This window comes from Leptonychotes weddellii, chromosome 3, assembly GCF_054177405.1.
Source record: "Leptonychotes weddellii isolate Sample4059 chromosome 3, ASM5417740v2, whole genome shotgun sequence".
NCBI lineage: Eukaryota > Metazoa > Chordata > Mammalia > Carnivora > Phocidae > Leptonychotes > Leptonychotes weddellii.
The window spans coordinates 95,626,868-95,643,086 of NC_138371.1; positions in this window are offsets into that span (position 1 = coordinate 95,626,868).

The window sequence follows — 16,219 nt, forward strand, 5'->3', positions numbered from 1 at the left end:
AAGAAATAGAAACTCTGAATAGTCCTAGATCTATGAGATAAATTGAATTCATAATTAATGGGAGAAAATTGCCCAAGTCCTTTTGAAAGACCAGAATAAACTTGAAATTAAATCTATCAAGATATTACACAAAAGGAAAATTACTAGCTAATTTCTCTCATAAACATAGATGCAAAAAACCCTGGACGTATTAGTAGTTTAAATCCAGAGATATACTAATAAGACAATACATCATAAATAAATGAGTTTTATTCCAGGGATATAAAGTTGGTTTAACATTTGAAAATCAAACAATGTAATTCACTATAATAGCAAAATAAATGAGCAGTTCATTTGACCATTAACAGTTACCGAAAGTACATATGATGTAACATAGCACCCATTCATGATGGGATTGTGTACTTAGAAAATCCAAAGATGTCTAGAGATAAATTATTAAAATTATTGAGTAAATTTAGTAAGATCACTGGATTCATGCTCAATAGGATAAATACTTTTTATAGGGTATGCTGTCACAAATAATTAAAAGATAATATTTCAAGAATGGCTATCATTTATAGTACCATAAAGCAACTCTAGAAATAAATCTAGAAAAGATTTGGAAGGCATTGACACAAGGAACTATAAAATATTCCTGAGAGAAAATATAGTACATCTAAATAAAAGGAATAACATTTCATATTAAGGGATTAAAGGCTTGATGAAATAAAACTGTTAGGCTCCCTAAAAGTCAGCCCATTGATTTATTATAATTTCAACTAAAATCTGAGCTGATTTTTTTTTTTTGGTGAAAAATTTCACATTGATTCTAAAATGTATATGGAAGTAAAAAAGACCAAGGATAGTGAAATTAATCTGGAAAAAGAACAAGTTAGGCAACTTACATTTGTAGATGTCAAGATTTATTATATTATAGTAAGGAAGGTAATGTGGTAGTCATGTAAAAATATACAAATAGAACAATAAAGGTAAAAGTAATAGATTTGTCTAATAAATAATGCTGTATCAAGAAAATATCTATATAGAAAAAATTATCTTAACCTCTATTTTACACCATGGAAATTAGTTTGAAGTGGATTGTAGATCTAATATTAATGGTAAAACAATAAAGTTTATTGAAGATTACATATGAGAATATTTTTATCATCTTTGAGTAGACAAAGTTTTCTTAAACAGGGCATGAAAAGCCCTGATTATAAAGGAAATGATTGGTAGATTCAGTTATAGTAAACTTAAGACTTTGTGCTCATCAGAACATACTCTCAAGGGTGTGAGAAACAACCTGCTGCAGAGAGACCTGGATTTCTAGCAGTCACTAAAAAAAAAAAAAAGGCAGACAATACAATTTTAAAATTGAGGAAAAGACTTAAAAGTCACGTTACAAAAAGTCTATCAAATTGCTAGCAAACATGAAAATGTGCTTTACATGATTAGTTATTGTAGAAATAAAAATTATACTACAATCTGATGCTGTTACCTATGTATCAGAATGACTATAATTGAAAACAAAAGCAAAACAAAGATAATTCTTTAGTACTAAAATTCTGTCACATTGCTCATGGGTGTGTAAATTGGTACAGTCCCTTGGAAATCTGTTTTACAGTATCTCCTAAAGTTAAATTCTTGCATACTGTATGACAAGCAGTTTTATCACCAAACATATACCCAAAAGAATGGCACTCATGAAAAGATAGGTGATAGATAGATAGATGATAGATAGATAGACTTATCTATCTCTACTCATAGCCGCAATGTTTATGTGAGTCCAAAGTGGAACAGCCCAAATGTTTATCAGCACCAGGCTGGGTAAATAAATTTTGGTATAATCACTTGCTTTCTTAATTTCTATTTCTTATATTAACATTATTATATTAGCTTCATTTTGATTAGAATACACCTGCTTTTTTCTTTTTAATAACTTACAAATGATTTATTATTTTTGGTATATATCATTTAAGCAGTATATAGTTAATTAATTTTGATTTTTTTTTTTGCAATCTGATAATTTCCTTTTTAATAGTTGGGTTTAGCTCATATATATCAATTGTGTTTATAGGTATGTTTAGTGTAGCAAGTTAAGAAATATTTATCTGTAGGGATAATAACTTAGGATTTGAGGAGGACTTCTCTATTACTCTACTGTTCTGCTTCTTGATCAGAGTGGTGGTAAAAATTTATCAGTCTGTACAGTTAATGTGTCTTTTGGAACACACATTATATGTCAATACGTCAGTTTAAAATTTATATAAAGTATATGTGTTTTTTTTTGTAAATGTGTTTTAATAAGAATTCAAGGATTTAGGATCTTCTCAAAATGTATATGGCATGTGATAGATATAATTCTAAATAAAAATATTTAGCCAACCCATGCTACAAGCAAAATATGGAAGAGGAAGCATCAAAATTATTGGAAGGAATAAAAAAGAGTACCTTATGGCATCAGGTAAGGAATATATTTTTCAAGAAGAAAGTAAAAAAAAGATCAAAGAAAGAAAGATTATGTAATCTGACTTCGTAAAAAACTAGCATTTTATAACAACAAAAATAATCACAAAAAATACAATAAGCAAAGTGACAGGAAATATGATCAATTAAGAAAATCAATTTAGAATGTATATAATATTTAGAATTTTTGATGGGAATGTAAATTAGTATAAAATTTGAATAACATATTTTAATATCAATTAAAATAAAAAATGACCCAGCAAAGAAAGAATATACATGCAAAGAATACATATACACAAAGAGTATGTATAAATATAAACTCTGGTACAGGTGCATGAATATTTATTGTAGCAATACTTGTAAACAGAAAAAAAATATATGGCTTAAGCATTCTTCAAAAAGACAAATTAAATATAATATTAAATACAATATAGTATTCTATGTATCAGATAATAGGAAAAATTTATCTCAATGGTTACATAAAGGTAGATATCAAAGCATATTTTGAATGCAGCATAACATGTCCAAGTGGTCACATTTATATAAATTAAAAACACACAATCAGTATGTTAATTTGTTAAACCAATGGAATCCATCCTTTTTGAAAATTAGTTTGTGTGTGTATGTAAAACTATAAAAATGGGCTGGATTCAAGATAGAGGTTGCTTCTGACCAGGGTTGAGAAATAAGAGGGGAATAGGGGAGAATGACACAGGGTATGGCACTAAATTAGAATTTACTAAAAATTATTTTTTTAATTTTAAAAATTTGAAGCAAATACAAGAATTTTAAATGCTTACAATTCTTGGTAGTGTGATTCACATTTGACAATTTAATTATTCAATATTTTATAAAATGAAAGTGTTATGGAAGGATTTTTTATTAGTGAGATAAGTCAATTTGGTGGCCATGAGTGTTGGCAAGGTGATTTGGAGACCAGATAAAAGGTCAACTCTGGTCCCTGAGTCAGGGAAGTTAGCATGTCATGCTGGAACAAAGGGATAAAGACCCTAGAGAGATGCCACTGAAGATTCCATCCATCTTGCTTCTGCATTAGAGTTGGGGGAGGGGAACAGAGAGGAAGGGGAGGTCAGTGACAATCATTCTTTTATTTATCTATTCATTAATTCAAAAATGACTTATGAGCAAGAGGTAGGTATTGCTGCCATCAGTTCACACAGGAAAGTTTCATTCTGTCTCAATGAATTGTGTCGAGCCTTCTGATAATAAATGCAAATGGCCACTGTAGTACAGAAGAAAGGATCTCTTTGTGAGTACTAAGGAAGATCTCCCAGTCTGGATGGTTTTTTAAAGATGAGGTGTATGCAGAGAGTAGAAGAGAGGTGCACACCACTACATGTAAAGAAATGGTGGCAGGAAAGATCAGGGACATCTGGGTCACTAAAATCATCTTGTCCTGCTCAAGCAGAGACTGTGTTATGGGGACCAGCAGAACAGAGGCTGTAAATCAGTATGAGGACTTGTTGCCAAGAGCACTTTTGACTGTTCCTCATTGTTATGGGTGATTGGAAGCCATCTAAGCATTTCCAGACCTGGAATGATACAACAATTATTGTTTTGGAAACGGAATCCAGTCAGCTAGGCAGAGGAAGTTCTCAAAGGAACTGAGGCCAGAGACAGAAAGACAAATAAGGCTGCTAAAGAAAAAAAGAGACCACAAAGGCAGTGTGGATGGAAAGTGTGTGTGTGTGTTGGGGGAGGGGGGGGATTTTAAAATTAAAGTGGTATAATATGGCAAGGTTTGATGGCTATTTGGATATGAGAAGGCCGGGGGAGGGCAGATGTGATAATGACTGAATTTTCATAGCTTCAGATAAGCACTTGTAAATCATCCAATGATGTCCAGTTGGCAGGTGGAAATAGGAAAACCAATTATGGGTCTTCTTCTGCCTATGAATTTCAGGAAGCCTGTATTGAAGCTGGTTCCCCTTTTACTCAGGAATCCCATTTAGGCTAATAAGCTTCCAAACCACTGCTTACTTCCTGTCATGGCTTTGGCTGTGACAGGAAAGTTTATTTACTGAATTGAATTTTCCTGAAGTACAATCAGTATTGATGCACATCGAGGGGAGTATCTTTCTCTTTTGACAACATACCATGAAGTGAAAATTTCCACAGAGAACTGGAGAAATATTAACATATGAAGACATTGAGAAAGGATATGGATTGGTTTACTGAAAATGGTTGGGTTCAGATAAATTCCTAATACATGTAGACAGTCTCAAATATAATCACCTTCTCTACTCTTAGAGTGTCATGGTATTAAAATATTCCATGGTCATGCAGACAGCCATCACTTGAACACACAAGGTTTTTAAGAAGGAAAAGGAACACCTAACTCCTCTGACACCTGGAAGCATGACTTTAAATAGTTGAGGAAATTAGCAACTCAAAGTAGGAAAAGTCAGTCTGGGAACTAAATGCTGAGTCATTAATTTTTGGGAAGTCAGAAGATGTCACTGAGTATTTGCTGGTCACTTGTTTATGTCAAGAAATTGATTACTTCTTTTGCCTGAAGTGAAACGAATCTGAAGACAGTTTGTCAATATCTGAATGTTTTGAAAACCATTATAATCATGGTCTCAGAAGTGCTTTAACACATATTCATTGGTCATGCTCTAACTCAGAGCCAGGGTACAGATTTTGAACAATGAAATCCAAATGTCAATTTAAACAATATGCCTGCAAGTTCTTGACTATCTAATTAAATTTCTAGCTCCCTCAGTTATGCTTTCCTTAGCAAAAAGGATTCTCACTTCCTGAATCCCAATGACATTTTCTTTATCCACTTGTCAGATGCCTTATTTAGAGAAACACAGTGTGAACTTGGATAATCATCTGTTTTGTAATGGTTCACAAGACTGGGTCACTTTGCTCTGGGAGAGGATGCAAAATCAGAAGGAAGTGGATGTTCCCATGTCAATCACTAGAAGAAGAAATTATACTTGAGAACAAGGTGGAAGGAAGCTAGATTAGCCATGGTTAGAAGGAATACATGCATAACCTCTGTCTCTGCCAAAACAGCTATTTTACTTTTGTTGCCATCATGCCAGTACTGAATGCCCAGTGTCAGACAGAGGCTGGCTGATGTCAACTGGCTGAGACATTTTGTCAGCTTGTGATCTTGTGCCTTTTCCATGGTAGATGCTCTCTGCTGGGCATTAATGTGTAATACAAAGGTCTTCATACTTTGTGCCCTTTCCTATATCTCCACTTCAGACCATCTTGTCCTTAATCTTCTGATTGTTCTCTATTCAGGCCCTTGGCCAGTTGACCAGCCCAATGGCCACTGCTCATGAATTACCATATATTCTAATCTCAGGTTATTTTTTTTTTAAGATTTTTAAAAAAGATTTTATTTATTTATTTGAGGGAGAGAGAGCATGAGTGGTGGGGAAGGGCAGAGGGAGAGGGTGAAGCAGACTCCCCGCTGAGCCGGAAGCTCAATACCAGACTCAATCCCAGGACCCCAGGATCATGACCTGACCAAAGGCAGATGCTTACCTGACTGAGCCACCCAGATGCCCCAAGACTTATTTATTTGTTTGAGAGAGAGAGAGAGAAAGAGAAAGAGAGAGGGAAAAAGCAGGGTGAGGGGCAAAGGGAGCGGGAGAGGAAGAGAAGCAGACTTCCTGTTGAGTGTGGAACCTTATGCAGGGCTCGATTCCAGTACCCTGAGATCATGACCTGAGCCAAAATCAAGAGTCAGCCTCTTATGTGACTGAGCCACCTAGGAGCCCCTCAGGGTATTCCTCCTTCCACATCAGGCATATGACCCATTACACTGTTCAAAGCTCTGCCCATTGGTAGGATTTTCCCTTACTACTTTGGATGAGGTCATCCCTAAGTGAAGTTGTAATGCAATTGCAGCCCTTTTTTATCTAGCTTTCAAATTTTTCAATTTGTCTTTGACTTTCCACAGTTTGATTATAATGTGTATTGGTGTGGATCTTTGGGTTTACCTAAGTTGAAGGTGTTGAGGTTCTTGGATTTGTGTATCCATGAATGTCCTCAAATTTGGGGAGCTTTCAGCCATTATTTCTTCAAATAATTTTTCTGATCCTGTTTTTCCCTCTTCTAAGATGCCCATTCTGTGTATGCTGGTTTGCTTGAGTGTGTCCCACAAGTCTTCTAGGCTCTGTTCACTTTCCATTATTCTTTTTTCTTTTTTCTTCTTGGACTTGATGATTTCATATGATTTGCCTTGAAATTTGTTGATTCTTTCTTCTGTCTGTTCAATTATGTTGTTGAACTCTGTTAGTGAATTTTCAATTCAATTATTGCATTTTTTAGGCTCCAATTCTTTTAATAATTTATATCTCCTTGTTGATACTGTTTTTTATTGATATGTCATTTTTCTTGATTTCTTTTTGTTCTTTGCGTTCTCCTTGAATCTTAGCATGTTTGAGACAGTTATTTTAAAATCCTTCCTTACTAAATCTCATGCATGTGTTTCTTCATTGATGGCTTCTGCTTTAGAACACAAAACAAAAGCACCTGGGTGGCTTAGTTGGTTAAGCGACTGCCTTCGGCTCAGGTCATGATCCCAGGTTCCTGGGATCAGCAGGGAGCATGCTTCTCCCTCTCCCTCTGCTGCTCTCCCTGCTTGTTCTCTCTCTTTGTAAAATAAATAAATAAAATCTTTTTTAAAAAAAAGAACACAAAACAAGGTCAATGTGAACAGCAGGATATTGTATTTGTTTTGTTTTGCTTTTTTAATTGAGGTACAGTTGACTTATTATATTATTTCAGGAGTACAGCATAAAGATTTGACATGTGTATATTGCAAAATGATCACCACAATTAGTCTAGTTAACATCTGTCACCTTACATAGTTATATTTTTTTTATTGGGATGAGACCTTTTAAGATCTACTTTTTTAGTAATTTTCATGTATGTGATACAGTATTGTTAACTATAGTCACCATGTAATGCTGTACATTACATCCCCAGGATTTCTTTATTTTATAACTGGAAGTTTGCTTCCCCCCACCCCCAAACCTGACTGCTTTTAAATGTCTTAATTTCTCAAAGAATCTCACTCCAGCCTTTCAGGGCCTTCGGTGTTCTAATATATTTCTGTGCCAGTCTCTTGCCTTCGTATATCTATAGGTTTACAGTCTCCCTGCAGTTTCTACCCATCATGATACCCAGCACTGCCTTCTGTGGTTTCCTCCAGCTATGCCACTGTTCCTCTCTGACGTCCAAAAACTCAGTCCCCTGGCAGCCCGCAGGCAGACTGGATCATACTAACAAATTCTACTCTGCTCCTTTCATCCAGAGGGAAGGAATTGAGAATTAAGCCACTTCCTCCTGACCATGCTGTGCTGACCCAGAAAGGGGATGGGGTAAGGTGAATGAAATCACCAGAAATTTCCAAAACTTGAACAAGCTCAGCTCCTCCCCCATCGGAGTGGTCGCATTTGGCTTTCTTTCTGCCAAGAACACTTTTCCCAGAACATTGAAAGTATCCTTCTCATTGTTCTCAACTCAAAGGACATATCTTCACAAACTCTTTCCTGACCACCACAGTAAAAGTAGCTGTTACTGTTTTATTTCTTTCAGCTAACTGTTGTCCAATTGTCTGCCTGTGTGTCTCCCCTACTAGAATATTAGGACAACAGTAGCAATAATAGCAGCACTGAAAAATGGCTGTAGCTTCTTCTGCTCTCAAAGGTGCTCATCTAAATTTTGATTCTACTGGAAATTGATGTAACAGTAGATAGACATTCAGTTCTCATAGCTGGGATTTGGAGTTGCTATATTCTAGAATAAGGAAGTCAGGGAAGTTATTTTTATCCCAGTTGGTGAAGCTAGGTTTACAAGTTTCACAAATTTTTTTTGTATATAGCAGTTTTTATTTAAAGTTAAGCTGTGCTGGGGCACCTGGGTGGCTCAGTGAATTAAACATCTGACTCTTGATTCTTGATTTCTGCTCAGGTCATGATCTCATGGATCATGAGATTGAACCCTGCATTGGGTTCTGAGCTCAGTGAGAAGTCTGCTTAGATTCTCCCCCTCTGCCCCTCCCCCCCAAAATAAATAAATAAATCTTTAAAATAAAAAAAAATAAGTTGTGCTTTAATTTTTAAATAATGAAATATGCATGACATGCACCTGCCACCTGGAATTAATGAATGCTATATTTGTTTTTTTGCAAATATTCATATGCAGCTCTTCCTTTACATATTTATTTATGTTTTAAAGAAAACAATCACTTGTATAGTTAGAGCCACTCTCCCTCATGTCTTACAACTCCATCGTTCCCCAGACTTAATGGCTAACATGGCATTGTTTTTCTTTCAGTCATCACAGCAAGGCCAGACAGACTTCCAGAACAGCCTTCATCCCTTGATTCTAATCTCACATATATTCTATAGATCAATGTTTCTTAATTTTTACTGTCTATCTGAATCACATCTTGCCATGTGACCCTCCTTCAAAGCCAGCAACAGAGAATCTTCCTCATGCTGGATTTCTCTTATGCTTCAAATTTCTCTCTTGAAGAGCCTCTCCACATTAAAGACTCACCTGTGTTAGGTACACTGGAGGATAATCTCCTTATCCAACCATCAGCTGATTTGGGATTTTAATCATATCTGTAAAATCCCTTCACCACAGCACCTAGATTAGTGTTTGACTAAATAAGCAGAAGAAGGTATACGTACCTCAGGGACCAAAAATTTGGGGGATGCTCTTAGAATTCTGCCTAACACATCTAAGTATAGGGCAGGTTTTCACTTAGAGTAGAAGTCAGCACTGCCTCCGGAATCTCCCCATGTTGGAACTAGGAGCTGGCTACACAAGTAAGATCACAAAGTACTTGCATTCAGTCTTTTCTTCACAAAGTGGTTATTGACCACATTAGATTTGTTAAGTGCAATTCTATTCATGAGAGACAATCAAGTTCTAGAACTTCAAAGAGTTTATTATCTAGTGAATAACAGGAGTGGAAGATTTGAAGGTCTAATGGAATACATGTTTTAATAAGGCAAACAGATTATTAAAGAAATATATATATTATATATATACTTTATATATTTATATTATACCCACAATTTATATATACTTATATAAACATATATATACTTATACATAATGTAGATTAATGATAAGTGCTACTGGTACCAGTGGGCCAAATCTGAGGACTCGGTTGGGGTGGGGGGAATCCCACAGGATCAGTCAAGAGGGTCGAAGGCTTCACGCAGGATGGAAATCAAATGTGAGCCAGCAGGAGGTGAAAGCAAAGCTTATTGAAGATATATATATATAGAGAGAGAGAGAGAGAGAATGAGAGAGAGAGAGAGATACAGATGGAGAATCCAGGAGACTTGGAAAGGAAAAGAGGGTGTCTCATCTTTGTTTGGGGTCTGTGGGATTTTAATGAGGATGGCGGTCTGGTGTCTGTGTCCTCTCAGGCATCCAGGAACCCGTTAGAACAAAGACGAGGTCCCAGGTGTTATTTCTTGGAGCCGGGGGCCTAGGCTTGGAGATATCTAGCGCCAGTGGTCTGGAATATACATATGAGAGCCTCCTCTGGTCATTCTCACCTGGCCCTTCCATATATGTTATTTATTCTTGAGAACCATTAACTCCTTGTCCCTTACAAGGAGGACATAAGTGATTTGCTTTACAGGGCATGTGCAGAGTGGAGTGTGGGAGTGTAGGTCATAGCAAGAATAGAAGTCCAAAAAGAAGAAAGGGAAAAAAACAGCTTTTTCTCTCATGGGGTCCCTTCAGCTTCTCTGTCTCACTATGAAAAGAAAGGAAGAGACAGTAAAGAATGATGTAGTGAAGAGTGGGGGGTGTATTAGGTGAGCGATTCAGAGGACAGCTCTGGGAGGAGGTCATATCAGAGCAGGAACCAGAAGGAAGTGAGGGAGTAGACCAGAAATTGATCCCAAGTCCAAGTCCAAGGCTGCAACAATCTTGATCTTCTTTAAGACCAATGCAGACAGCCTGAGTAAGAGTTGAAGGGTATGAAATTGGGTAGAAGAGGAAGGCTAAGTCCAGGTTACATAGAATTGCAATCCAGTATAACTGGCAAGATAAACATCACCTGAAAGCTCGTAAAATATGCAGAGTTTCGGGCCCCACCTCAGACCTGCAGAGTCAGAATCTGCATCTTAACAAGAGTCTCCGGTAATTCTCAGGTAATTCAACTGATATTGAGAGTTTCAAAACCACTGATAGATAGAAAGCATTGTAGGTTTTTTCTTATTGTTATTGTTATTTTAATGTTATAAAGCCTTTGGTTTGGGAAAAGGGTCGACCAGGGAGGGAGTACAAGAGTTAGGAGGTTAATGCCATGGTGCAGGTAAGAGATCACGTCATGATACTCTCACTCATCACCTGGAAGATAGGGGCAGATGTAATATTGCCTGGAGTGTGTATTTACAGATGGATCACGTGGAATAGAACCTGTACATTCCATACTTAAAATCAAATGGTGTTTATCTTTTCTCACTTCTCAGATGAAAGATAAAAGTTAATTTGTGGATATTTATTCTTTACTTTTTTTTTTTTTAACTTTGGCACCTGTTTTTCTGTGCCAATTAGAATTTTAACATGGAGAAGCAGAGCCACTGTCTACATAATGAAGAAGATAATTAAAAGTGATAGAGCAATTTCAAAATGACTTTAAAATAGATATTTATGAGATCTTCAAATAGTAAGAAAGAAATAATATCTACAAATATAAATAAGAAATCAAAATAGAGAGAAACAAGATCTAATTGGAAATTCTGACAAAAAATGTTCTTAAAATTGGAAAAATGTCAATTGATAGGATTAAACTCTTGGCTGAACAGAAAGAGCAAATTGGGAAGATGGACAATGGCAGTGAATATTTACCTTGAATACAGTATATATCGATAAAATCATGACAACTATGGAAGAGAAGAAAGGAGCACAGAGTATCTATTTATAAGAACCAACACACACCTAGATATAAGTTCCAGAAGGAAAAGATGGAATAGCATAGAGGCAAGATTCAAAATGATCATGGCTGAGTATTTTCTAGAGATGAAAGACAAGTATCAACAGATGGAAAATACACTCTGAGTACTAAACAAGATAAAAAAAAAATGTCCCTCACTTAGACACATCACAGAAAAACTGATAAACATTTAAGATTTACAAAAAAAATTACAAAGTTTTCAGCAATGGGAAATAACTAGCTCAAGATAAGGTTCATGGGAAGAATTCTGGTGCTGTTGCCGCAATAGCAATTGTCAGATCTTTCCTTGGTAAACTGCTCCAGCCTGGGCCTCAGATTATCCTCATCACTGCCTTTCTGACTTGCTCATTCTTCCTTTGGACTCACTGGATCTCCCCAACATACAGGAGTTAAGAGAGTCGCCCTGCACAGCCACATGAGTCTCAAGTGCTGTGGCTGCTGTACATTCTGACTTATCATTATCTGGGATACATTGCATGGAAATATTAAAATATCACCTGAGAATAGATGTAAACTCTCCCTACCAATAGATGCCCAGTTAGTAGCTCAAGCAAAATAAAGATATTTTCAAATATTGACAAATCGCAGCTTCCTGAAAATGAACACACAAACACTTCATTGGGATTCTAGGTGAATCCAAATACAAGTGGAATGTAAGGGGGGGAAAAAAAAGATGAGCAAAGAATGTGGTATAATTTACTAAAAGTGGTGAAAAAAAACCCCTCAAAATAAACATAGTTATTTAGGAAAATTAAAAAAAATTGAAATAAAATGGGAGGCAAAAATAACAAGGGAAGATTTTATGAAAGAGCAAGATATTATAATGGTATTTAAAATCTGCTATGCTCCTACTTCATTTAGAATAATCAGTATTTTATGAATTTAGACATAGTAAGAAAAAGTTAGATACAAGTATGTATGTAAAATATATGTTAACTACCATAAGAAGAAATCTGAACCAAATGCATGGGCATTTCACAGAAGCATGAATGGTAAATATATACAGATAAAGCTACATAGTCTCTTTAATGAGCTGGGTAGTGCAAATTAAGACCACCAGGAGAAGCATTTTTGTGTCCATTATATAGGTAGAATTTAAGAATCCTGACAAATGGGAATTTTAATATTTTTATGACTCATCTTATTTTTACTTAACATAAGAAAAACTGAGCATGTGGCATAAGGAAACTCATACGGTGTTTTAACTTCTCAGTCTTCCAAAGTTGAACATACACATGTCATGCATCACATCAGTCTGCCTCCTAGAGAAACTTACTCAAATATGTGCCATGATATATGTATAAATGTTGGCAGCACCACTGCTCATAATAGGAAAAAGTGGGAAACAGCTTGAATGTTCATTGATAATAATGGCTAAATAATTTGTGTGTATTAAGGTAATGGAATACTACATAGGAGTAAAAATGAACAAAATATAGCTTTGTGAGTCCACATGGCTCACTCTTACAGATATTAGCAAGAAACAGAAGACTGTATGCCAAATCTTGACATTTTTAATAAATTACAGAAAGCAGCAAAACAAAATGGTATATGCTTTGAGATACGTAGGTACATAAGCAACATGGTTTGAGACAACAACAAAAAAGGCAGGGAGGAGACAACAAATTTCCAGCACTTAGGCAATGACTAAATAAACTGATATGTTTATACCATGTGGTAGTATAGAGCAGTTAAAATAGATAAAAACGTGTCACTATGTATAAACACAAATTACTAAAATAGTTTTGAGAGAACAAATCACAGAATGCAACATAATGCCCTGCATGATGCCACTAATGTAAACGAGAATCACAAGTCACTTCATGTAGTTCATTGACATAGGCATACATATGAAAAACATAAAATGTACTAAACACACACCTACATTCATGATAGCAGCTATGTCTGGGGTGGGAATTGTGGCTTGGGATAAGGAATTAGGGGCATTTTGGATGGTGAATACATAAATATTTTTATATTTTCCTTATACTTTCTTGGTTTTTTTTAAGGTTTATTTATTTGAAAGAGTGTGTCCACATGTGTGCGTGGGTAGGGGTAGGGGCAGAGGGAAAGGAAGAGAGAGAATCCCAAGCAGACTCTGCTGAGCTCGGATCTCCATGCAGAAGCTCGATTCAGGACACTGTGATCTTGACCTGAGCCAAAATCTAATCGGACACTTAACTGACTGAGCCACCCAGGTGCCCCTCCTGTTTTTATTAATATGTACAAATATAAATATTCAATGGAATAAAGAGTGTAAGTCTGAAAGTCTAAAGGATCTATTCCCAACTCTGCCTCTGTGCCTAATTACTTGGGGCCATCCATTTGCCTCAAATGCACTGAAGGTTCTCACTTCTAAAAACAAATTGTAAAACAATTTCTTAAAATCCCTTTTGGCTCTGACAGCCTATAGTCTGACATATGACTTACAATTTCACTCTGTTTCAGGGGCAGTGCCTTTGGCCAGGTTATTCTAGTAAATTGTTCATTAGACCAGATAATCTCTGAGAAACTCTAACAAAGTGATTTCAGTTTAACATGCCCAAATTATCCTGTACATTTCACTGACCTTGTATAACCCTAGGCACAGGCTTATACTCATCAAATTATTGTTGAGGTTCATAAGAGGGAGATATGGATGAAAGGAAATAATACCTGTAGTCTAGGAGAGGAGGCTTTGCTTTGCATAGTTTCCCTGAGGGAACAACGGAATGCCAAGAGGGTCAAAAAATCATAAATGGCAAAGCTGTGGGTGGAGTGAGCATTATCGATCTTGGTTCAGTACTCAGCACATGAGGAACTCTGAGGCTGACAGCCAAGTGGAAGGAATTTCAGATGTGGATGAGCCTGGATTCAAATTCTCTGCACTTCACAACTTCTAGAAGTGTGTCTCTGAGTACATTACTTAACTTCTTTCAGCCTCCACATCCAACCTCAGAGTTACCTAGAGAAGGAGATACAGTGAGATAATGCAGATAAAACATCTAATATACCTCCTGGCACATAAAATACCATTAATAAATGGTAGCTAGGATTATTTTAACTGTGTCCCCACTTAAATCACTTGCATAATTTATTAGTAATAATAATAACTAATTTTTAATGTTTTATATATGCATTCATAAGCATTAACTCACTATATATATTCACAATATAGATGAATATGTAGTATTCTTGAAACAAAGCCAGGTTGCTGCTCCATTTTAGCAACAGCAAGAAGTTTCTACAGACTTAACTCTGTATAAATCATGTACATAGTCCTTGAATATTTTGCATAAAGGATCTTGAAGCAATCAGCTCTGGAGTGTGAGTGGTTCATACCTCTCCTCATAATATGTGCAAAGTAATCAGAAAATCCATATTATTTTCTTCGACTAACAATGTAGATTTGAGATCATGGTATAAATAATTCTTTAATAATATTCAATAAAATAAATAATAAAAATATTCTTTATGCAAGGGACCTTTAATAATAATACCTTGCCTTTTAATAGGGTTATAAACTTTTCAAAGTACTTTTAGACATTTTTTTTTCACTAGGTAATGGGAATCCACACCAACATGTCATAAAAGGAAGATAAACTCATGAAGGATGTTCCATTTTTATTAAATGATTATACAAAAGATATATTTGCAAGTTTCCTTCTTCATCAGTACCTTGTGATCTCTATAATCTTTAGGAAAACAGGGTGATATATTTGAAGGTTTTGACTGTGGAGTTGACCATACTTGGGTCTTATGTGACCTTGGGCAAGCTATTGACTTCCTTGAACTGTAGTTTCCCATTTGTTAAAAGGGGGATAATAATATCCATTCCTCAGTGTTAAAAAGATTAAATGACCTCTCTATGGAATCATGCCTAGTATAGTATATAATTGTTGAATAAATGGTGAATTCTTCTTATTTTATTTTAAACTCTCATCCTCTTATTATATTGAGGTTCTGAAATATAGATGTCTTGGGTGAAGGTTCCTGTGACCTGTAGAAGCAGCCTGGAATGAGGTAGAGGGGTTCCCCGTAAGACACCATGGGTGTCTGTCTCCTGAAAATGGAAGAAGTTAGTCTCTGAGTAGAAGATGATTCATGAGAGTTCAGACAATTTTCATAAAGAGTTATTACTTGTTGCCAGTTATCTGTAGGGAAGAAGGTAAAAATCATACTTATGCTTAGGGTAAAACGTGATATGGAAGAAAAGGATGTTCCATCTCCAATTTTCAGAGTAGCAGCAACAGTATGATCTTCACTGGAGGGATTCTGTCCAGCAGAGCATTGCTAGATTCATCATCTAGAGGCTGTGTGCTGGTGGCAGTGCCCATAGACTGGAGTGGGATACTGGAGGACTTTCTTCCTGAGCATTGTGATACTGTTCCCCTCAGCAGTCTCAGAAAAACGAGAGGACATTTTGAGGGGGAAGCTAATTTCTGATAATAGCATCATAGACTTGTACCAACCTGGTTGAATTACAAATGTAACATGATTGGCAAACTATTTACCATACAGGGTATTTTCCTCCATGTAGCATTTTCCTCCTCTTCTTTTTTTTTAATATATATTTTTTATTATGTTAATTACCGTACATTACATCATTAGTTTTTGATGTAGTGTTCCATGATTCATTGTTTGTGTATAACACCCAGTGCTCCATGCAGAACGTGCCCTCCTTAATACCCATCACCAGGCTAACCCATCTCCACACCCCTCTCCCGTCTAGAACACTCAGTTTGTTTTTCAGAGTCCATAGTCTCTCATGGTTTGTCTCCCCTCCGATTTCCCCCCCTTCATTCTTCCCCTCCT